The sequence below is a fragment of the Coturnix japonica genome, chromosome 1 (assembly GCF_054131305.1).
Source record: "Coturnix japonica strain WE chromosome 1, WE-NBRP24, whole genome shotgun sequence".
In the NCBI taxonomy this organism is placed as follows: domain Eukaryota; kingdom Metazoa; phylum Chordata; class Aves; order Galliformes; family Phasianidae; genus Coturnix; species Coturnix japonica.
The window spans coordinates 172,066,194-172,088,025 of record NC_140663.1 but is presented as its reverse complement, the minus strand read 5'-3'; the positions used below and the strand labels follow the sequence as shown (position 1 = coordinate 172,088,025).

General features: G+C 45.8%; 1 protein-coding gene across 2 annotated transcripts in view; it reads left to right on the top strand.

Annotated features, from left to right (window-relative positions):
* Positions 1 to 50: 50 nt before the first annotated feature.
* RAB30 (RAB30, member RAS oncogene family) overlaps positions 51 to 21,832 on the top strand; it is a 39,615-nt gene continuing 17,833 nt past the window's right edge. Inside the window, exon 1 of one of the 2 annotated variants that reach the window (XM_015852388.3) lies at positions 51 to 452. The gene's annotated coding sequence lies outside the window, so the exon portion shown is untranslated. Of the gene's footprint in view, positions 453 to 619; positions 876 to 21,832 lie in introns of those variants that run through there. The other variant, XM_085536510.1, reaches the window with a different exon arrangement.

Genomic DNA, 21,832 nt, shown 5'->3' with positions numbered 1-21,832 from the left:
AAAATCCTTTTCCTCCAACCAATGTGAACGCAGCTCCTCTCCCCCTCGGTCCAGAGGGTGATGTCATCGCCCCGTTCATTGTGCTGGCGGTGCCGCCTCTCGCTGCCGCTGCCAGCGCCGGGCACGGAGTGGGGGGGGGGGGCTGCGCTGTGCTCCCGCTCCGTGCCCTGCGCTGTTTGGGGCTGCCCCGGTGCTGTACCGGCACATCACACCCCCTCCCTTCCTTACCGAGGTTAAACGCATCCCGCTGAGCTGCAGGCAGCCGGTGCTCAGCGCCCTGCTGGGGGTGAGCGGGGGTTGCGCTGTACCCAGCCCCGGGGGGAGGCAGAGCGGAGGGGGCTGCCCCGGTGCCAACCCCCGGGGGTGGGGGGGGACACACAGCGCCCGGCCCCGCTGTGTTCGGATCCCGCCTCGTTTTACTGTGTGGAGAGGGAGGAAAAATCCCAAACCAGGTGAGTGCGGCGTGTCTTTCCGTTATTATTATTATTATTGTTGTTATCATTAGTATTTAAGGAAGAAAGGATTAAGATCGTGTGGGATTCGGGGCTGTTTGTCATTTGGGGTTGTTGAATTATCCCCCCCCCTTCCTTCCTTCATTCCTTCCTCCTCTTCAATGCGTTTGTCCGCACGGTGCATCGCCCAACGCGGGGAAGCGCTGCCGAGCGGGCAAAAAAAGCCTAAAGGAGAAAAGCCAAATCGAAGGGAAAAATAAAACACCCGAATTTAGGGGAATAAAACCAAATTTCGAGGGGAAATAAAAACAAACAACGACTCACGACAGCAATAATTCGCCTACGGAGCGCTGCGAGTCCCGGGGAGCGCCGGGGTGGGGATGGGGATGGAGCAGCGCACCGCGTGTCCCGCACTGTGCGCCGGTAGGGAGTGCCGATATGTTGTGTTGTGTAGTGCTGTTATGTTGTGCTGTGTTATGTAGTGTTGTGTTATGTTGTGTAGTGCTGTTATGTTGTGTTATGTTGTGTTGTATTATGGTGTGTTGTGTTATGTTGTGTAGTGCCGTTATGTTGTGTTGTGTAGTGCCGTTGTGTTGTGTAGTGCTGTTACGTTATGTTGTGTTACGTTGTGTTGTGTAGTGCCGATATGTTGTGTTGTGTTATGTTGTGTAGTGCCGATATGTTGTGTTGTGTTATGTTGCGTTGTGTAGTGCCATTATTTAGTGTTGTGTAGTGCTGTTATGTTGTGTAGTGCTGTTGTGTTGTGTAGTGCTGTTGTGTTGTGTAGTGCTGTTGTGTTGTGTAGTGCTGTTGTGTTGTGTTGTGTTATGTTGTGTAGTGCTGTTGTGTTGTGTTGTGTTGTGTTATGTTGTGTTGTGTTATGTTGTGTTGTGTAGTGCCGTTGTGTTGTGTAGTGCCGTTGTGTTGTGTTATGTTGTGTTGTGTAGTGCCGTTATGTTGTGTTGTGTTATGTTGTGTTGTGTCATTGTGTTATGTGACCGCTCTCTCCCACTACCCCTCCTTTTGTGCTGCACTGAGATCGGGCTGGAAGAGAAACGAACAAAAGGACCAACCTCGCAAAAAGTCACATAAGGGGCTGTTCGTTTAGTCCTGTATTTTAGCTTTTTTGTTGTTATTTTGGGGTTTTTTAAAGGGTGTTTTTAAGGTTTTTCTTTGTATTTATTTTATATGAGGCTCTGGGATCGATGCTGTGTGGTCCTGCAGGGTCCGCCCTGCTCTGAGCCCTTTGCAAGAGGTTGGGGTCCGATCCTGGCTGTGTGCAGTGATTTCAAGTTCCATTTCCCAGCAGCCCGGTTCCTTGTTCCAAGTTCCATGCTGTCAGACGCAGCCCTTTCCCTATTGGCAAACGCAGGGCAGCTATTTTAAACTTCTCAACAACTTTGTGCTCTGGCAGAGCTCCATTCTGCTGCATCCTCTTTGCTCCTTGTGAGATCTTCTCTTGCATGTTACCATCTCAGTGCAAGATGCAATGGAACTTCCCCAACGTGGCATCCCATGGGGCTGTTCCCCTTCTCCAACCCTGCTGCTGCAGTGTGACAGGGTCTGCTTCTTCCTCCTTCCCTTCCCTCCCTCCCTCCCTTCCTCCCTTCCTTCCTCTGCAGCACAAACTTGGAGAGGAGCAGCCACATGTGGAGGAGTTACCTTTATATCCTGGAATGCAGCTTTCCTCTTTATTTTAGAAGGGAGGGGACTGGGAACTTAACACAGACTTTCCTGTCTGTAAAGAAGTCTTACAGCAGTGATTTCATTAGGTGTGAAGGGTGGCACTGGGAATAAAGCGATCACTTGAGAGCGTATCCTGGGAGCTGCTCTGTGAAATGGTGATACAGAGCTTGCAAGGAGAAGCACGAGTCTGTGGGTCTGTGGTTTAAAAGTAGTGCCAGTTCTGTGTTGATGCTGGTATTGGATGCTGCTTTCATCTTTATTTGCACTTCTATCTTTATGTGGATGCGTTGGGATTTATGCTTGCTTTGTTATTATTGACTAGTGTGCTGGCACTCAAGATGTAATTAAAGAAGAATTTACATTGAGATGGGAGGTTTAAGTTGGATCTTAGGAGGAAGTTTTTCACACAGAGGGTGGTGATGCACTGGAACAGGTTGCCCAGGGAGGTTGTGGATGCCCCATCCCTGCAGGCATTCAAGGCCAGGCTGGATGTGGCTCTGGGCAGCCTGGTCTGGACCCTGCATATGGATCCAGTTGGAACTGGATGATACTGGAGAGTAAATGAGGTGGTGGAGGAGGGCTCTGTGCCAGAGGCTGAGCTTCACCACTGGGCATGGGGAGGGCAGGTGAGGGTTATAGACCTTTCCTCATTTATGCTCCCCTTCTCCCCAGCTCCATAAAACAGAAAGTCAAAGAATTGTAGGGGTTGGAAGGGACCTCTGGAGATCATTTGGTCCAAACAAGAAATCATAACAGCTGGGAATTGGATAAATTCTCTAATTCTTAAAACATTTATTTCTTTTTATGTTCTTGGGCAGGAGTAACAGTGTGAGTGCAAGCCTTGCCCTCAGCAAGGAGGGAGAAACGTGGCAGGAGCTAATGCCTGCATTTTACCATCAGCTCCCAGGCTATAGGACAGCTAAAGATTCATGGCAGTAGTATGACCAGCATGGCAGGAGCATGTGGGGAGGGTGTACCCAGCAGTGCTGAGGCTGTTGAAACCAGGAGCCTTGCATGAGTGCTTACAGAGCTTGAGAGCTGGGAGTTCAGTAGGCAATAAAATCACCTTTTCTTATTACAAGGTGGGTTTCCAGTGCTGAAACCATCCATGTGTGTAGACTGAGGTTTGGGCAGAGATGCGTTCTGCAGCCCAAGCTGGGCTGGAGCTGAGTGTTACATGACCTAAGGCAGCGTTTTGATTCACTCTTCAGCTCCTGTGATTTCATTTTGCAGCAAGTCACTTAGCTTCCTTCCCTCCCATTGATTCTGTCAATAGCTGACTAACTCCTCATTTTGTTTTTAATGGCTCTCTTACAGTGTGAAACAGCTGTTCTCTCATGTTTGTCATGCAGTCCTGGTGGCTTATGGTCATGAATTTATATGGAGAGAGTTGGGTCAAATATTTTTCTGGCACTAATATGTTGAATTAATTAGGGCAGAACAGGACTCGAACGTTTCCCTTGTCAGTACTTAAGCAGAATCTGCACCACCTGAAAGTATGTCACTGTTACAGCAGTTTTATAACTAATCTGTGCTAGTAAGCGTTGGCTCTGAATGTAGGACAAAGGCGAGGTATTAGTGAGATTTGTGCTGTGGTGTTATTTGATTTCACCTTATGTAGATAGAAATCATCAGAGGGCTTGTTGTGTTGGGCTCTGGAGGGATATTGAGGCTGCAGGCAGCTGATTGCTGTTGGTCGCCTCACCTGGAGTTACTGCTCTCCCACTTCTCTCTATGCACAGAGGTGTGCTCTGCCCTAATGTACTTCAGGCAAGATTGAAGCCACCTCTTTAAACTAACCTTGCAATAACTATCCTGGGATAATTAAGGAGCACTTCTACAAACAGAGGGAGAAACCTTTAGTAAGGTTTTACATTGCCTAAGCTATGTAGGGTGTCACTGAAATCTGCCAATGTCCTTTTGAAGATCAGAGGATACCTTGTTTATTTTAGTTCCTTTTAGCAGATACATTTATTCATTTATTTTAAGGCGCTGCTGAAGTAAGTGTTAACTGTAGCACTTAAGTATCTGAATAGTGTCTTCTTTTAGATCTTGAGGTCAGGAGGGACAGAAAAGTTGTGCTGGCCTAAAAACAGATGAGCTTGAGTGTGGTTTCCACTCTTTGAAAGGGTAGATAGCATCAGGACAAGGGGAGATGGTCTTAAGTTGAAGGAGGAAAGATTTAGGTTGGATGTCAGAGGGAAGTTCTTTACTATGAGAGTGCTGAGGTGCTGGAACAGCTCAGAGGTTGTGGATGCTCCATCTCTGGAGGTGTTCAAGGCCAGGTTGGATGGGGTCCTGGGCAGCCTGGGCTGGTATTAAATGTGGAGGTTGGCGGCCCTGCATGCAGAACTGTGGGAAAAGCTGAGGTCTGTGTTCAGGACTCTTAGAACGATGCCTTCATTTTGGAGGTGAGTGCTGACCTCCAGATTTCCGGATGATCAAAGACCAAGTGAAAGGGATTGCTGGGCTTGGAGAAGAAATCATGTTCCCAGCTGCCCAGTTTTTGGCTTTGCTGCATTGTGAAGCATGCTTTCAGTAATAAAAAGCTGACTTGAAAAATCATCATTAGCACTTCTCTGTGATTTAAATTTCATTGCCTGAACTCAGAGTAATGGAAAATAGATCAGTCAAAGCTTTTTATCTAACAGGTTTCTAAAGGCAGCCAGCTTCATTTCTAATTAGTGTAAGGTTCTCTGTAGGAGCATCTTCTGTGCTTCCAGGGCCTGATACATGGGGTGTCTGTGACTGCTGTGCAAGTTTGTGGACTGGAGGTTCAACCTTCGCAGTAATGGCTTTGAGCTCTGCACCTCCTCTCTGTTATCCTTCAGATTCTGTGGCATGAATGCAGAGAAGAGATTCCTCTACAGAGGGGATATTTTAACAGCAGCAAATTCCATGTTCTCTATTCAAAACCTGCTCTGGTGAAGTCAGCATCCATACCAGCCCCAGCTCCCCCAGGCAGTACCTGCCTCCAGAGTCTCCCCTTACCGTAGCCAGCAGAGTTATGCATTGCCCTGCAACTTCTTATGTGTGCATCTGATAGTACAGACATCCAGCTGTAAATATTTACGGACCATTATGTGGTTATGGGGCAGTTCTCAAGCAGTGCTGGGTATGAAAAAAAATCCTGCGGAGGTTCTATCTGAGATGTGTGTACCAGAAGCCTGAAACATCAGAAATGAAACTGGTGCCTGATTTCTCTATTGCATTTGTCCTTGTTCTGAACAATTTGTTCCTTCTAAAAAGGGAGCCGTGCCCATTTTCTGCCAGCCAGCAGCATTCGCATTTCACAACTATGGTAGTAGCATTTTGCTCAAATAGATGTGTCTGTCTGTGCACATCAGAAACTCCCCCAATAATATCAGGTTTCTGTTAACTCTTTAATTTCAGCATCCAGATGTGAACTGTGGAGTATGAGCTCTTTAGTCCAGTGAGTTTGTGATTGACTTATAGGTAAGAGAGAAGCACGAGTGTGTGGTTTGGTTGGAATCTGCTCTGTGGTGTCTGTAGGAATGAGGTTTCTTCTGGTGCTCTTGGGTGCTGCCAAGTCCTGACCATCTCCCCTATGAATATGGTGTAGATTTGGTGCAGGATCCAGCCCTACATTTTGTTCTCATCTACCCCCCAGCAAAACTGGAAAGCCAAGTTAGTGATGTCCCACCCCAGGTGCAGCACCCAGCACTTGCTCCTGTTAAAGTGAAGAAATTCAGACTAAATGGAGCATAGATATGCACAACTAAACAACCAAGGAATGCATTCACTGCGGGCTGGAGTAAAGGAGGCTGATTGTGAAAGAAATATTAAATAAAGTGTCTCATTAAATCGTGCTGTTTTACTAAAGCTGTCGCCGCAGGGAGGGAAAACCTGGCGTGAATTAATGTTTGTTTACTTCAGCTGTCAGTCAGCACGCAGTGAGTTTGCTGCATCAGTCTGCAGAAGGGCCATTAGTACCCAGGACATCCCGCTTCCATGTCAAACTCCTTGCTGAAAGGTGTGTGGGACTGCATGAAAAGAGGTTTCCATCGCCTTAATACATTTTTCACTATATTCCTTATTTTGCTTGATGGCATCAGTTCTTGGAGATGCTGGAAGGCTGTATAAATATCTCCTGTTTGGTGTTGGGTGGTGCATAGTTAATGCATTTATTTATGGCTGTATCTGGTAGTTGCAGGGTTGCTCCTGAACCTCCCTGGTGCAACTCAATGCCATTCCCTCTCATCCTATCAGTGTTACCTGGGAGGAGAGGCTGATTCCCCACCTCACTGTAATGTTCTTCCATGGCATCATAGGGTGCAGGAAGGTCTCCCTGAGCCTCCTCCAGTCTGAACAATTCTACATCTTTAGGATAAGATTTTATTTTTCCTGTCGGTCCCTACTGTGAGAATCTGAATTAGCTGCAGATTGTTGGTGCTACGGTAGTAAAAGTAAGCAGAGCTGTACCTGGGTGTGCGGAGGGAATCAGAGAATGGCCTGGTTTGAAAAGGAACATAATGATCATCCAGTTCCAACCCCCTGCTATATGCAGGGTCACCAACCACCAGACCAGGCTGCCCAGGGCCACATCCAGCCTGGCCTTAAATGCCTGCGGGGATGGGACATCCACAGCCTCCTTGGGCAACCAGTTCCAGTGCATTACCACCCTCTGGGTGAAAAACCTCCTCCTAAACAACATTAGTGATCTGTAGAATGAATCTTTAGTCTTGCTGCAAAGCCATCTGTGTATAATTTGTAGTTTTCTCTAAGAGGACTTTGCAGGCAGAACAATTGAGCTCTGCGTTTAACTGCTTCATGATTGAAGGCAAGGCACTCCCAACCTTTCTGTCTCCTGGTTGAATCTGTAAGATGGAGATAACCTCAGAGGGATGCCTTGAATATTCATCAGTGATTTACTGTACGCTGCCCAAGAAAAGTGTTATGGGCAACGTTAATGAAGCTTATAGCTCAGCCTCTGCTGCACACTGATCAATACTTCAGGCATCTTCAGTCTCCACGCAGAACACTAGCAAATTCTGAGCTGGGCTTAGTCTGTAGATGACAATAATAACTCCCGACTATGCAGGGCTTTTCCTTTGGAAGAACTCCAGAGAATTTTATGAACTGTCATGTGAGCAGTTGGCGTTTCGTGATGGGTTTTGTAATGCATTTGGCAGCAGTGTGTGAGAGGAGAGGAAGAGAGAAATAATGCTATGTGTGGTGAGGACAGCACAGGTAGGTGAGTAAGGAGTGAAGCTATCACTGCCAGGGCTGTGGTTTAGCTCTGAGGTGGTCTGGGATTTCTAGAGCTCAAGTGGCTGTCATATAAAATGCGACACATTTCTTGCGGTCCCGCTGTATTGCAATGTGGGTTCAATCCCAGTGAAGCAGAAAGAGCAGTTTGCTCTCAGGGGTTTCCTTCCTGCAGAGCATGTGCTCTTCTGAAGATCATCATTCCAAAACTGTGGTACAAAAATGTAATGTCAGTGATTTCTCAGCCTGACTGACAGCACGTCTCATGTCCTCTTACAGAGGCAGAAGGTGCAGTCACTTGGAGTCTGCTCTGTACATCCAAAAGAGCTGAAAGTACAGCCCAGAGAAATTACACTCCGACTGAAATCCCATTAACTCTCAATCCTCTTAGGTAGCGTAAATCACTTTGCAAAGATGTTGGCTAAGGATTTGTTACGTTTGATTGGGTCTGTTCTCTGAATGATGCAGTGCTGTCGTCTTCTCTTGAGACGCCGAGGTTGGGTTGTCTGAAGTTGAATGTTGTTGTAGGTACCAGATGCTCTCACTGGAGAGAGCTGGTAGATGCAGAAGTGCTCTGAGATGCTTACCTCATTGACAGATTAGATAGGGAATCTGGACCTTTGAGTCAGCTCCTAAAAGGTGGTTAAGAAGAAACACTGCCCCTGGGGGTGCAATGTAATCTGCCAGAGCAGAATCACGTGCTACTGCTATTAAGGACTTGATGTGAGGTTCGAGCTATCAAATGGAAAAATGGTTTTATCAAATGGGAAGTGGTTTTAAGTTGAAGGAGGGAAGATTTATGTTGGATATCGGGGAAGTTTTTTACAGAGAGAGTGGTGAGGCATGGAACAGGCTGTCCAGAGAGGTTGTGGATGCCCCGTCCTTGGAGGTGTTCAAGGTCAGGTTGGATGGGGCCCTGGGCAGCCTGGTCTAGTATGAAATGTGGAGGTTGGTGGCCCTGCTTGTGGTGGGAGGATTGGAGCTTCATGATCCTTGAGGTCCCTTCCGATCCAAGCCATTCTATGATTCTTTGAAATCATTTTCTAATGAGAAGTTCATCAGGTTTTGTACATCCCATGTGAGAACACATTTCAGAAAGGTTTTGAGAACTTGGCCAAATGCTGAAGCTTCAAGAGCTCGGAATTACATGGTGTGGAGGACTGCTTGCATTGTATCATCTTCAGGCTTGGTTTGGGCAAACTAGTATTTCTGTTTGGAGCACCATCATCCCATGGCTAATGGAGACATTGTTAGTCAATAAAGCACAGTTTGAGGCTTGGCTTCCTGCCTGTGCCTCCCAGCTATATATGCATACACTGAATTTTACAATAAAAACAAAACACAAAGAGTAATTATAGCCTGCTGAGTGATTTTATATTTGGGATATATTGTGTTGCTGGGACTCTTAAAGCCTCTAAGTCATGGATTCTGGTCTTTCTAGATGCTTACAATTCTCTCTGTTCTATATTTTGCTAAACTCCACCCCTCAATAAATATATGCATTGATGACAATCAGTGGCTGCATTCATGTTTAATCAAGGGCATTTTTCAACTTTAGGATCTCATTCATCCATATTGTTGTAATGATCCCCCCTAGAAGTACTCTGGTGATTAGAGGAGAGCCTGGTTTGCAAGCATTACTATGACACCTATAACCACCCTATCCCGTTTTGATCCTTTCATTACGTATGCTTATGACTTTGTGTGTCATCTCGAATAGGACCTGATGTTTGTGTGCAAAATGAAGGAGTGTCCACTTTTCATTTGCATGTTAATGGAGCTTTGTCTGGGTAGGTATGATAGAGATTCAGCAGTGCTGTGCAGAAGAAAACATGTCCAGTATGCAAATAACTTTGATGGCTTGTAGTTATGGCATTGCTAATGGTAATGGCATTGCTAAAGGCCTTTTTCTTTTGGTATTTCGGGTGAAACAAGGTGAGTGATGTGATTTAGGAAGAGAATTATTAGGAATATGCCTTCCTTAAGCAGCATCCATCTCCTTCTTGGAAGGAGGAGCTTGTAATTTTACACCCTTAGTATGTGATGTGACACATAGGAGCACAGTGGAAAATATCGTACTCTGAGACTGAATTTCTCACATGTAAGACATGTGTGTTACTGGGAATTCGGGTTATTCTCAGTCAATTCACTGAAGTGCTGATGTGCCATTATTTTGTGAAGTTAGTTTGGCTCTGAGGGCTTTGTCTGTGGCATTTTATCCTCGAACTTCTGGTTTTAGAAAGGAGCATCTATGATTTTATTCTAACCCTGCAGTGGTTCCCAGTGCAACATGCTTCAGAGTGTGACTGGGGTCATTTGTCCTCCTTCAAAGGACAAGCTCATATAATGGCTGTTCTGACTATAGCTGAAAGTGTCAAGTACTCCCCATCATGTTCCTGCTTTTGTGTGGGGTAGAATTCCCTCTGCCCTGTCACAGAAATCCCTGTAAATATAAAAAGTGCATCTTACATCATTTGTTCGCATCCCTCATAACTCTCAACCTGGCTGTTGTTTCCAAGGAATTTGATGGTCAGTTTAAATCATGTGTCTCAGCATCCCACAATATTCAAGATGCTCCTCACTACAAGAAAAACATTGAGGCCCTGGAACGTGTCCAGGGAAGGGCAACAAAACTGGTGAGGGGTCTGGAGCACAAGTCTTATGGGGAGCGGCTCAGGGAGCTGGGATTGTTTAGCCTGGAGAATAGGAGGCTCAGGGGAGACCTCATTGCACTCTACAGCTTCCTTTAGGGAGGTTGTGATGAGTGGTTTGGCCTCTTCTCCCAGGCAACAAACAGGACCCAAGGAAATTGCCACAAGTTGTGCCAGATGAGGTTTAGATTGGACATAAGGAAAAACTTTTTCTGTCAGAGAGTGGTCAGGCACTGGAATGGCTGCACAGGAAGGTGGTGGAGTTGCCATCCCTGGCAGTGTTCAAGAGGTGTCTGGATGAGGAGCTACGAGATCTGGTTTAGTGGTTTATTGTAGCAGTGGTAATGGGAGGATGGTTGGACTGGATGATCTTGTAGGTCCTTTCCATCCTTGTGATTCTATGACTCTGTGACAGGCCTCAAGAAGGGAGTCTTGCTGCTTTAAATGTGGGGTGGTTCTCTAGCCAGAACTTGTGCGCATTATACCCCGTGTTTCATCACTGCTTGCTGAGGAGCTGCGCAAACACAAAACACAGCTTCCACTGGGCAAAGCTCAGTGTTTTCTGGTGGGTGACAACAGGTCATGGCCACAAATTCAGATAATTAACTCATTTTGAGCAGCAATGAGATACTTGCAGCAGTCAGAGATGAGTTGAGGGGAGGACAGCTTGTTGCAGAGGTCTGCCCATGCACATTTACTAGTGTATTAGTGATAATGGCTGGGATTTTTGTACACTGGGCTGTGAAATTAATGTGAAAAGCAATGATAAGGAAGCCAGTAGAAGTCTAATGTGTGTAGCAGTAGAAGTGCCGAGTGGCATGGTTTAGTGGTGTAACTCATTTACCCGTTTTGCCTGTGTGTACTGAAAGCTGTGAGGTGGGAAATAAAGCTCACAAAGAGATTTTTGTGTAGTAGGGAGGATGGTGAGGCCTGGCTTGGATTACTGAGTGTTATCACCATACAGATTAGAAGTTACTCTTAATTATGAAGAAAGGAGAAAAACATGAACAGCGTTTGTGTACAACCTGCTTGTTCTGTCTCATCTAAAGGTTGTACTTGTGGGCACATCTGCAGGATGTACCCTCCTTCCAAGAGTTAAATGCTGAGTGAAGGTTTTGAATTGGACTCGATGAGCCTTAAGGGTCCCTTCTGACTTGGGATATTCAGAGTGGTAACTTGGGCCTTTTAGAGGGCCCTTCCAACATAATAGCCTCCCAGAACATTGGTATATTCTTCCACAGCAGAACTCCCTTTTTATGATGTTGGGGACTGTATGGCCTTCTGTAGAGGCTGGTGTGAATGAAGCAGTCTGTGATACAACCCAGCAGTAAGCACTAAAAGCAAGGACAGCCTGAGGAGTGGGGCAGGCAGTGAACCCACATTGTAGAAGCTGTAACACTGCTCTTGTTTTCTTAAGTAACCATGCTGGCATTCAAGTTACTTTCATGTTTGACTAGCTGAGTGTTGTAAAAACATGATGAATGAAGAATTCAACCTCAGGGCTGTGTTGTATTGTTGGTTTTGGCTTCCTGCATGTTCATCAAAGCGAAGATGTAGATCTGTCCTATGGGTGATGGGGATGATGTTTGTAACCGTGCTTGAGCTCTGCTTTGCTGACTTCAAGCAAACACAATGTGACACAGACCTGCTCCAAAGAGCAGACAGAGCCTGCACTGACTTCTTAAGAAATATACGAACAAACGGTGCTTTCTGTGACCTTCATCATCTGCAACTTCAGTAAGTACCTGGGAAACCTCCCCCTGCGCTAACCCAGTTTTATGGAGGGAGAAGAGAGGCTGTAGGTTGCCAAGAGAAGAAACTTGGCTCTATTTCAGTGAGCTCCCAGGGCTGCCAGCTTCCGCCCTGCGCTGCGCGTGGGGCCTCTGCGGTGCAGCAGCAACCAATGCAGCAGATCAGTGAGCAAGCAGTGAAATCTTGGATTTCTTTGCTGGAAATGAAGTTCTTCACTCCAAAAGCTACCAAAAGCCTTTTGTTTTTCTCTTTCTGATGTGAAGCACTTATTTTTGCCTTAAGCCAACCTATGTTTCCATGCCAAAATGGCGCTTAAACATGTCTCCTTGTTTTGCACCACAAATAGGATGCTTGATGTTTAATGCCTAAATTTTCCTGATTGCTTGGGGTTGTTTTGTGCTTTTGACAGCAAACCAAAAGCCTGTCGCTCAGTTAAAAGCATGTATTTTATTACTGGTGCATGGCTTGCCTGTAGGATGTGGTGACTCTTGTTATGGTTGGCACCAGGATTTGCACTCCAACCCTATTTGTGCTTGCTTGAATTCAGACTCCCAGATGCGAGGTACAGCTTCACCAGAACACACATCTGCTTTGTAATTTTAGCAATGGTGCATTTTGTGACTTTCCACAGTGGTGACCCAAAGGCTCTTGCTCTTGTCCCTGCAGGTGTCTGACGTGTGGATCAAGGCTCAGGACAGCTTCTGCTAATTCATCCTTGCCACTGTCCCTTCCTGCATTTCTCCTGCCCTGGTTTTGATGCCCCAGTCTCATGATGCCCCAGCAGCTTCTGCAGGGCGTCTTTATCACAGAATCACTAAGGTTGAAAAAGACCACTCAGACCATCCAGTCCAACCGTTGACCCATCCCCACCATGCCCACTAACCACATCCCTCAGTGCCACATCTCCATGCTTCTTGAACATCTCTGGGGATGGTGACTCCACCACTCCCTGGGCAGTCTGTGCCAATGCACTTATTGCTCTTTATAAGAAATATTTCCAAATATACAACCTGAATCTCCCTTGGCACAACTGAAGGCAATTCCCTCTCATGCTGGGCTTACCCCAATCCTTCCATACTTTCTATAGTTTCTTTCCACCCCCACCTCCCCATTTTTCTTTTCTTTTAAACCTAGATTTCACAACTAAAACATCTATTTTCTCCATAATCTGTAACAACTTCAGGTTACTTCCAGCTAAGCAAATACCACAGTCCACATGAAACCAATTTTGCAAGCTTTTGTTACTGTTTGCTTTTGCTTTTTTTCATGCATGTATCCATCCAGCTGGCTAAATTTCAGTTGTTCCGTATGTGACTATTCCAGGAATACTGAGGTGCTTGTGCTAAAAGGTAGCAGCAGTGCATGGTGGTAGTGAAGATGCCAGTCTTGAAAACAGTGAGCGTTTGGGCTCATCCCTTGGAGGAAAACTAGATGGAAAAGCAAAGGAATTTGGAAGGGTGACTCAGGGCTGGAATTTGCTTGTTGTCATTGAGTTGGCTCACTGCAGTGCATGTGTGGAAGTCTTTGCAAACTGTCTGAAAAGAGAATCATAGAATCATAGAATTACCCAGGTTGGAAAAGACCTTGAAGATCATCAAGTCCAACTGCAGCCTAACCATAGTACCCTAACTCTAACAACCCTCTGCTAAATCATATCCCTGAGTACCACATCCAAACAGCTCTTAAACACATTCAGGGATGGTGAGTTGGAGAACAGAGCAAACAGTGACTCTAAATCTGCTTTCAAACTTCGGTCTTAAGGTGATGCTTCTGCAAAAGTCCCTTACACAGAGCTTTGCTCAGTGATCTCCTTGTGAAATGCTGAGAGGGAAAACTGTTTTGCTAAATGAGAATGCCTTATGTTCAGTTTTGAGTTACAATTGTTGTTATTGGGTAATCTGCTCGTCTGTTAAAGAACAAATGGTGCCAGTCCAAATAATTTGATATCAAGTTAGGGAACGGCGAGGAAGGAACAAATGGGAGATGTTAGATACCCACACAGAGGCACAAGCACAGTCTGTTCATCTCATGCCATTTCCTCTGACAAGCTGTATCCTAAAGAGAAATGACAAAGTCTTTACGCGTTTAAGAAGCTGATAATGCTCGGATTTTTGTAACCAAAGCACACTTTTCTTTCAGCAGTGTGTGTGTCAAGATCTTGAGCCTTGAATATAACTAACTGGCAGTGGCCTCAGGGCAAAGTGTTCCAGCCAGGATGAAAGGCATTTGCTCTGCCACATCTTTAAGGAAGAAAAAATTATCTGGTGTCCCTTCAGGTGCAGCGATTTTCAGAGAATTCTTCTTGCTTGGAATCACAGAACCATTAAGGCTGGAAAGAGCACTGAGATCATGTAGTGCAACTGTCAATCCATCCCCACCGTACCCACTAACCACCTCTTTCTTCACTAGGAGAGTGGTTAGGCCCTGGAACAGGCTGCCCAGGGAGGTTGTGGATGCCCCGTCCTTGGAGGTGTTCAAGACCAGGTTGGACAGGGCCCTGGGCAACCTGATCTAGAAAATGTGTATGTTTGGTGGCCCTGCCAGGCAGGGGGGTTGGAACTACATGATCCTTGAGGTCCTTTGCAACCCGAGTCATTCTGTGTGTCCCTCAGTGCCACATCTCTTGAACACCTCCAGAGACATTGACTCCACCACCTCTGTGGGCAGCCTGTGCCAGTTCCTCACTGCTCTTTCTGAGAAGGCCTCTGCTTTCTTCCTCACCATCTCTTTCAGCATCCACCCACTCATGGAGTAATTCAGAAATGCTCTGGATTCTAAAATGCCAGAGGTCAGCAGTCACAGCAGGGCAAGGATGCTGCAGTACTTGAGGGGTACCCTGCCCTGAAAGCCCTGTTCTCTGTGCTTTTGGCTTATTTTCTGGGCAGTGGAGCCAAGTTGTGGGTTGTGGTTGGAATTCCAGCAGCTCTGGTGACCTCAGTGCAGTGGGTCATGGTTAATATATGAAGCTTTTGTGTTGCAATTCCATGTTTCTGAGGTGAAAAGTTGTGGAAATCTATTTACCCCGTTGTGGGTACACACCTCCTTTTGGTACGTTCATACTGTGGGATCTGAGTTGCAGCCCAGCTTGTCCCTGCAGAGGAGAAATATGAGGAATCTCCTGCCCCGTATACAAAAGATAAAGGATCCAATCTAGCTGTACAAGGCTAGGTTGGATTGGGCCCTGGATGACATGATTTAGTGCCTGATTTAGTGGTTGCCAACTCTGCCTGTGCCAAAAAGTTGGAACTGGATGGTCTTTGAATCCATTCTGTGATTCTATGATACTAGTTATCTTTGTCATACCATTGCCTTCAGTTAATTTGCACCCCTGATGTCAGCAGAGCATTGAGGTGATGCCCACTGATGCCATCACTTTGCTCGCCTGTGGCTCTTGTGTATGCAGCGACTTTGAGTGTGACACTGCAGTTCTGTACCCAGTTCCTTTCTGGGGAGCTTGTGTTTTCCATTAGAGAAAGGGCTGCTTTCCAGTGAGCCACGTGTGCATTGTGCAAGTTCTTCAGTCCCAGTGGATGGGGGTGGGAAACGTGGCAGGAAGGAGCCTGACCCACAGAGGAGCATCTCTTCCAGCAGCTTCCAGCAAACACGATCCCTCAGGGTCCTGTTGTTCCTCCTAGACAAAGGGCTGGAGCAGAGTGCAGAGAAAGGCTTTCAGGAGGGGAAGAGCTGTGAATAAAACGGGCAGAAGAAGCTGTGGTGGTGAATGGGGTGATGGAGAGCAGGAAGCATAGCAGGAAGGATCCAGCTCTTGGGGACCTGCTGCTGGAGTTCCAGCCAAAGGAGCTCCTACTTCTGCCCTGAAATTCTGCTCTGATAAGATGCGTGCACTGCTGGCAGTGCAGGGTTTGCTGAGTGCGTGTCTTCATGAGCAGTTAGTAGGAAAACATTCCCTTCTAGCCATGAAAAAAAAAAGGGCATGTTTGTTGTTTCTTTTCCTCCAAAACACACAAGTCAGAGAGTTGGGGATTTTCTTTGCCATGACAACCAATGGAACTGCAGAGCTATGTGATTTCTTTATCCTTCCTATGATTAATTTTTTTTTTTTTCCCCTTAAAGCCACGTTGCTGACTGAGTTGGGAAACATCAGGTGGTATTTGTTTTTCTCATGTAGATTAGGCAGCATTTTATTGCATGTTTGCTTGGGAGCTGGGGATATTGATACTGCCATGAATTATAGGATGTCCCAAGCTGGTAAGGCACCCATAAGGATCATTAAGTGCCAGCATTTATCCTCTTTTAAAAATTGCTATATCTTCTGCTTAGGAATTTCCCCAGGGTGCCAAATAGAGACTCAACACCAAAAAAACCCCAACAAGACAGAAAAAAAACCCCAACAAGACAGAAAAATACATCTCCTGGGGCTTCTCTGTTGCTAAGGAGTAGAGATAAATGGTCACACATGGAGCTAATATGCCACCCAACATCAGTGCCTGTGGAGGGCTGCCTGCTATTTGCTTTAAGAAAGAGATGATTTTTCTGCTTCCTAACTTTAGCCCTCCAGAGGTCAAAACTTAAGTGGGTTGCAGTCGGGAGACTGGGATCAGGAAAGGGTGATTTCTAATGTGTGATAGGAATAAACCATTGAGCAAAGAGAATGCACATGCTGTGCCTTGGGAGATTATGGGCTGTGTCATAGGGCTGTCGCACGCTGACAGCATCCAAAGGGTGAGCACTGGTGCTGCAGAAGCTGCAGTTGTGCCGCCTTGTTCTCTGCAAATGCAAAACTCTATCAGCAAATCTCTGCAGTAATTTATTACCTGGGTGACTGGAGATAGGGAGAAGCTGAGTTTGGGAGCAGAGGTGAGGACATGATTTATCAGGGCCAGACTGCTGTGACAGGTGCTGGACTTTAATGTGTGCATGCACATGAGAAGCTTGGTGCTGTGGGCTTCTGCCTTCTGCTTTTCTCCTCAAGGCACCGCTTGCTGCTCCAGCTCTAAATAATGAATCTGGAGGACCCTTCCTCTGGAACACTTCCCCTTGGGAATGATGCTGGTACTGGGGATGTTATTCAGACAGCGTACCCGAAAGCTGTTTGGATAATGTCTCGGCAGACATAGGAGATCTGAAGCAGAAAGCTTACACTGAGAGCTGATGTTTTGTCACTTTTGAGGATTCCTTTTAGTGTCGGTCCACCCCTGGAATCCTTCCTATCTGAATTGGGTCCCAGCTGCCAGGGTTTGGGAGTAGCTGGGTCCTTCTCTCAGAGGCAGCAGAGCTTAGATCGGCTTAAACCAGTCGTGAAGCTACGCCCAGCTCTCTGTTTTTTCCCCTTTCTTCCCCTCCTGAACAACTTGTTTTCATGAAACATCTGCTGCTCTGGCAGATTCTTGCACTTAGAAATATTCTGGATCCTTTCTTTGCAGAAGTGCAGCTGCCTCTGTATTCCTTATCAACTCAGCTGAAGGTTTGCTGTCAAATGAGAGCATTTTTGAGGGGAAAATGCTTGCGCTGGCATTGTGGTTTTGCTACAAAGCAGAGGTTTATGTGTGCAAGAACATATGCAATCCTACAGATAAAATGTGCTTCCTGGGTGGAAATGACTGAGGGTTATGAATTGCTTCTGGGAACTGATGCTGTTGCATTGTCTCTGCCATCTTAACAGGGGTCTGGAACTCTTAACTCTTATTTTATTGTACTCGTCTGTCACTTCATGTTCAAAAAGTATTAAATTTGGAAATATTCCATTAAAATGCAGCAAAGCATTTGGGAAGGCTTTGTTACAAGCTTCTGGCTATGATGAAAGGTAAGAGAGATGCTACATAGGGGTCAAGTTCCTCAATGAAGTGTTATCTCTCCAAATAAGGGGGACATGATATGTTTAGTTCTTTTTTTTTCCAAAGGAACCTGGTTTATTTATTTTTAACACAGTTTGTCCTGCAGCTGCAGTGTCTTGGCTTTTGCAGTCTTGGCTTTGAGTCTTGCTGCTTGGAGCTGTAGTGGGAGTGAGTGCATCTCCTCTTTGGAGACTTGGTGATACAGGATGCAGGCTGAACCTACTAGAAACGAGTGGCAAGATACTGTCTGCTCCTCAGGAGGTGTAGCTGTCTGAATATTAATAGCATCAACCCAGTGGATGAAGTGTGGTGTCAAGAAGGATTTTTTTCCTGCTTATTTCTTCTTCCCTTCACCACTGATATTGATCACTTGTTGTATTTTGGCAATGTTACCTGTAAGTCCAATGTATCTTTCCCAAGCCACTGATCCGGGAACCCAAACTTAAGCCTTTTGTGGATCCTGTTTTCTGTTCTGAACAAGCAGCAAACTTTCATCTTGTTATAGGAGTTAGCTTTTTGATTGCTACTAATAGGCAAAGGTCTTCTACCATTCACCTACCATGAGCCCAGATTCCTGCTTTTGTTACCAAAGCCTTTTAGTGATGCCACATCTTGCCTTCAGAGTGTTGCTGAATTGTTTCATCCCCATTAATAGAGGTTGGTGGAGCTCATCCTCCACAAAGATCAAGGTGCTGTTGTCACCCTGAAGTGGACATCTGTGTGCTTTGTCCTCAATAATCTTTGGGCAATCGTGACAACTGGGATAGGGTTACCCAAGCACTGACTACAGTCTCTAACACAAACAAAACCCAGTGATAAACAGCAGCTAAGATACGTCATTGTCTTTAAAACTCAAGAAAGTTCTCTTGGATGTGCATTTTTAACCCAAACCATCTAATATCATGTAATGGTAGGAGTTGGAAGGGACCTCTGGAGATCATAGAGTCCAACCCCTGCTAAAAGCAGGTTCCGTACAGCATGTTGAGCAGGAAAGCATGATATTTCACTGTACAGTTATGGCACTTATATCATTGGTTAGCGATAAATGCTCTGCTTCTGCATTTGTAACCTTATTTGAGTCATAATGTTCTGGTAAATATCTGTATCTTTTGTCATGACAGCTTTTTCTCTTATCAAAAATGCTGGTGTCAAACAGTCTAATCCAGCAAATGTTTTATCAGAACACTGTCACCCAGTGCCAAAATATATCCACACATATAACTGTGATGCCATTCAAACCCATGCCAACCCCACGAATGAATGCACCTGGGGATTTCTTTGTGTCTTACACACATACCTTTCTTCTGCATCAAAATGGATTCCTTCCTCCTTTGGCATTAGCACACCAGAGCCTGTTTCTCTTGGGAATTGCATAGATAGAGGTACCGTGCCTGGTGTTGCTCCTTCTCCCTTTGCTTCACCTGTGGTGGAGTGGCAGCTGCCCAAAGCACAGCTCTGTATAGGACAGCTTTGTTCCCCATTGCAGAGAGCTGGACGCACAAAGCTTTCCTGGCTTTTCTATGCAGAACACAATCCAGTGAATTCTTGGCTGTGGTTTTAAAAAATCATTTCTTTCTCTTCTCGTTTGGGGAAAAGGCTGCTGCTTTTGAGCGGATAAAACAGCATTTTTGGCTGGATTTTTGGCAATGCAATTTTTTCCACCTTTGGAAGTCAGCCTGTCTGCTGTGCTGGCTGATTCTTTAACCTCTTCCATGCAAAGACGCGTTGCGGTGCAGTATGCAACTTGGTCTTTGGAATGATTGATGTGCACCCCAGCATTTTCTTTCAGTCCTAAAGAAATGATGTTTTTTCCTAAGTAATGCAGAAATTACATTAGTTCGTCTATCTGTGTGGGGAGCATCGTCACTGATTAACAGTTCGGTCCTCAAACGTATCTGATGGCAAATAACTGGTACTCTTTGACATCTTTATTAGTGACATAGGAGCTGGGATTGAGTGCACCCAGAAGTTTGCTGATGACACCTAGGTGAGCAGTGCAGTTGATATGACCGAAGGAAGGGATGCCATCCAGAGGGACCTACATAGGCTTGAGAGATGGAGTTCTGAACCTCATGAGGTTCAGCAAGGCCAAGTAGAAGGTGCTGCAGTTGGGTCAGGGTAATCTCAGATACAAGACACTGCCCTGGTTGTCACCTACACAAAGTCTTTTTACTGTTATAGAACAACAAGAGTGCACTACAATCCAAAACTCGCTCCTAACTGTGAGACTTGCAACCTGCAGCATTAAGCAGAAAGGGCAGATGGAGAAGGCAGTTTACAATTCGTTGTCTGTGGAAGGGGGTAAAGATACATAGGCAATGCCAAAGCTGGGTCTTCTGGGTGTTGTGAGCATAGGCATCACCTCTGAGCATCCTGCTCTCCTGAGCATCTGCCCAGTGAAGCAGAGCTCCTGCTCTGGGCTCTTCTAAGGAATGATATTGGTACTGGATTTACCATAGCATAGAGGTATGGAAGAGAGCTGTGTGCTTTGTGCAGTTGCTGATGCAAAACCCCTCAGCTTTAGCATTTTCATTAATTACAGAAATATCTCTGTGAGACATGAGAGTTTGTACTTGCCACTTATCTCACTTGGTTTCTGTAAGAAGAAATATCCTGTACAAAGGCATGAGGAACAGAAGTCTCTCCAAATAAAGTCCTTGGGTAGGGCTGAGGTTCACAATACACCACTTTTTCCAGTTGGAAACCTTGTATGCAGTGCTGGTGGGGCTGCAGCGTGCAGAGCAGCCCTGCACATCCCTGTGCTGTGTGTGGTAGCTTAATGCTTCCTGGGAGCATCAGATGGACTTACCGAGCCCGAATTTGTTAGTGGTGGTGAGTGCATGGCAAGCCTAACACACCTTGGAGTGCTGGATGTAGTAGCTAACTTGTGCATGGAGTATATACATCTGTGTTTTTGGCTGGGAAATCACACTTCAGGGTATGGAATTTATGCACTCAGAACCTTCTCCCTGCACGTGATGGGCTGACCATTTTGAAGAGTCCACCTAAATGTGTGTGGATCCCACCTGGAAGTGGCTTTGCTGCCACCAACACAGAGCAGGGCTGTGATTCAGCTAATCTCAGCTTTAATGGGAATGAAACCTCACTTAATTCTTTCTGTTTGGGTGGAAAATAAGTTCAGCCTTGTGGAAAGAGGTAGCAAGGAAGGTGGGAAAAGGCACAGGAGATGATCCCGACTTCTGTTTCTCAGAGGGACGTGAGCTGGGCTTGTCCTTGGCAGGCACAGGAACCTGCTTGAGCTGGCAGGTGCTCTGGAAATGGAAATATTTGATCCTACCTTATGTAATGCAGCAGCGTGTCCAGAGCTGAGTCCCCTGCAATTTTCTGGCCCGCAAGGGATAATTTTCTGCTTGAAATCTTGGCCTTAGCTGTGAATTTCCTTGCTTCCTTGTATGGTATGTGCGTTCAGTGTGGTTTCTGTATACATAATAGTTGCTGTTTGAACTTCAGTTATTTAGGTAAATTTGTTTATGGCTGTTGGATGATTAAGAGCAGAGAAATGTTGTACTTTGAGTCATATAAATACATCCAAATGCACCCTGCTCTACTGGTTAGCTACAGCAGTGGAAGGGGTTGCAGAACCTCCTCTGCATCTAATTGAAGGAGGTAGTAAATGCATATTGTGGGGTTGAAAAGTAGGTAGGACTGGAATTCATATTGTTTGGGTTCCTGGCTTCCTTTAGTACCTCAGTTTCAGTTTTTATCCCTAAATGTGGAGAAGACTCTGCAGTGTGGACTGGACTGGCTGTGGATAGTCCTGAATGACCACGCATGGCACTAAGTCTGCTCTGATTTGGGGCCAGTGGTTACCGGCCATGGTTGGCAAGCAGAACATTCCCATGAAGTCTTCTGAGGCTGTGGGAATTGAAAATCCACTGAGAGGTGAGCATGATGGGATCAAAAGCCTCTGCAACTCAGAAGGGACTGAGATGCTGCAGGAATATAGAAACAAGATTGTTTCTGTTTTTGTTCTTCTAAAACAAAGGCGTTGAAACAGTCTTTTAGACATAAGAGATGTTTGACCTTGGATGAGGGCTGCCCATGTTCCCTGAGGACGTGTTATCTGGTGATCTGGTGTGCAGAGGTTGGCACACCTTGAGGTCAGCTGAGTTAGTCTTGCTCCTTTGAAGTCTTGTGGTTTCTCATGGGCCAAAACAACTCGGGCAAAACCATCATCATAGAGTCTGCCCTTGTCAGGCTTAGAGATGGAGAGTTATCCTCAAAGGAGTCAAGAGAGAAACACTGA